This window comes from Arachis stenosperma, chromosome 6, assembly GCF_014773155.1.
Source record: "Arachis stenosperma cultivar V10309 chromosome 6, arast.V10309.gnm1.PFL2, whole genome shotgun sequence".
NCBI classification, from domain to species: domain Eukaryota; kingdom Viridiplantae; phylum Streptophyta; class Magnoliopsida; order Fabales; family Fabaceae; genus Arachis; species Arachis stenosperma.
In genome coordinates, this window is record NC_080382.1 from 42,636,724 (window position 1) to 42,639,385 (window position 2,662).

General features: G+C 43.5%; 1 non-coding gene across 1 annotated transcript; it reads left to right on the forward strand.

The window, feature by feature from the left end:
- The first annotated feature begins 2,275 nt into the window (after positions 1–2,275).
- LOC130938379 (small nucleolar RNA R71) lies at positions 2,276–2,383 on the forward strand. The gene has a single exon (XR_009069547.1). It is a non-coding gene; the product is annotated as a small nucleolar RNA R71 (small nucleolar RNA).
- Positions 2,384–2,662: the final 279 nt, after the last annotated feature.

Sequence of the window (2,662 nt, forward strand, 5' to 3'; positions counted from 1 at the left end):
AGAGGGGGAGAAGTGGTGTTTAGGTTGTGTGAAAATGAAGGGGTGAAGAAGGGTATTTATAGGAGAGAGGGGAGAGGTATTGAGGTGATTGGTGAATGGGGGAAGAAGAGAGAGAGTGGTGGTGGGGTCCTGTGGGGTCCACAGATCCTGTGGTGTCAAGGAAAAGTCATCCCTGCACCAAATGGCATCAAAATCCACGTTTTGAGCCATTTCTAGCGTTAAACGCCGGGCTGGTGCCCATTCCTGGCGTTTAACGCCAGGTTGTTGCCCTTTACTGGCGTTTAACGCCAGTCTGGTGCCCCTTTCTGGCGTTAAACGCCCAGAATGGTGCCAGACTGGGCGTTAAACGCCCAACAGCTAGCATTACTGGCGTTTGAACGCCAGCTTCTTCTCCTCCAGGGTGTGCTATTTTTCTTCCTGTTTTTCATTCTATTTTTGCTTTTTTCCTTGTTTTTGTGACTTCTTATGATCATCAACCTACAAAAAAGATAAAATAACAAAAGAAAATAGTTAACTATAAAACATTGGGTTGCCTCCCAACAAGCGCTTCTTTAATGTCATTAGCTTGACAGAGGACTCCCATAGAGCCTCAGAAACACTCAGAACCGTGTTGGAACCTCCCAACACCAAACTTAGAGTTTGAATGTGGGGGTTCAACACCAAACTTAGAGTTTGGTTGTGGCCTCCCAACACCAAACTTAGAGTTTGACTGTGGGGGCTCTGCTTGGCTCTGTTTTGAGAGAAGCTCTTCATGCTTCTTCTCCATGATGATAGAGGGATGTCCTTGGGCCTTAAACACCAAGGATTCTTCATTCACTTGAATGATCAACTCTCCTCTATCAACATCAATCACAGCCTTTGCTGTGGCTAGGAAGGGTCTGCCAAGGATGATGGATTCATCCATGCACTTCCCAGTCTCTAGGACTATGAAGTCAGTAGGGATGTAATGGTCTTCAATCGTCACCAAAACATTCTCTACAAGTCCATGAGCTTATTTTCTTGAATTGTCTGCCATCTCTAGTGAGACTCTTGCAGCTTGCACCTCAAAGATCCCTAATTTCTCCATTACAGAGAGGGGCATGAGGTTTACACTTGACCCTAAGTCACACAAGGCCTTCTTGAAGGTCATGGTGCCTATGGTACAAGGTATAGAAAACTTCCCAGGATCCTGCCTCTTTTGAGGTAATTTCTGCCTAGACAAGTCATCCAGTTCTTTGGTGAGCAAAGGGGGTTCATCCTCCCAAGTCTCATTTCCAAATAACTTGTCATTTAGCTTCATGATTGCTCCAAGGTATTTAGCAACTTGTTCTTCAGTGACATATTCATCCTCTTCAAAGGAAGAATACTCATCAGAGCTCATGAATGGCAGAAGTAAGTCTAATGGAATCTCTATGGTCTCATTTTGAGCCTCAGATTCCCATTGTTCCTCATTGAGGAACTCAGAGGAGATTGGTGCACGCCCATTGGGGTCTTCCTCAGTGGCGTCCACCTCCTCTCTTTCCTCTCCATATTCGGCCATGTTTATGGCTTTGCACTCTCCTTTTGGATTTTCTTCTGTATTGCTTGGGAGAGTACTAGGAGGGAGTTCAGTAACTTTCTTGCTCAGCTGTCCCACTTGTCCTTCCAAATTCCTAATGGAGGACCTTGTTTCATTCATGAAACTTTGAGTGGTCTTTATTAGATCAGAGACCATTGTTGCTAAGTCAGAAGTACTCTGCTTAGAACTCTCTGTCTGTTGCAGAGAAGATGATGGAAAAGGCTTGTTATTGCCAAGCCTGTTTCTTCCACCATTATTATTGAAACCTTGTTGAGGTCTCTCTTGATTCTTCCATGAGAAATTTGGGTGATTTCTCCATGAAGAATTATAGTTGTTTCCATAGGGTTCTCCTAGGTAATTCACCTCTTCCACTGAAGGGTTCTCAGAATCATAAGCTTCTTCCTCAGATGAAGCTTCCTTAGTACTGCCAGGTGCATTTTGCATTCCAGACAGACTTTGAGAAATCAAATTGACTTGTTGAGTCAATATTTTATTCTGAGCCAATATGGCATTTAGAGTGTCAATCTCAAGAACTCCTTTCTTCTGACTAGTCCCATTATTCACAGGATTCCTTTCAGAAGTGTACATGAATTGGTTATTTGCAACCATTTCAATTAGCTCTTGAGCCTCTGTAGGCGTCTTCTTCAGATGAAGAGATCCTCCAGCCGAGCTATCGAAGGACATCTTAGATAGTTCAGAGAGACCATCATAGAAAATACCTATGATGCTCCATTCAGAAAGCATGTCTGAGGGACATCTTCTGATTAATTGTTTGTATCTTTCCCAAGCTTCATAGAGGGATTCTCCATCCTTCTGTCTGAAGGTTTGGACTTCCACTCTAAGCTTACTCCATCTTTGTGGTGGAAAAAACTTTGCCAAGAAGGCATTGACTAGCTTTTCCCAAGAGTCCAGGCTTTCTTTAGGTTGAGAGTCCAACCATATTCTAGCTCTGTCTCTTACAGCAAAAGGGAATAGCATCAGTCTATAGACCTCAGGGTCTACCCCATTAGTCTTGACTGTGTCACAGATTTGCAAGAATTCAGCTAAGAACTGATGAGGATCTTCCATTGGAAGTCCATGGAACTTGCAATTCTGTTGCATTAGAGAAACTAATTGAGGCTTAAG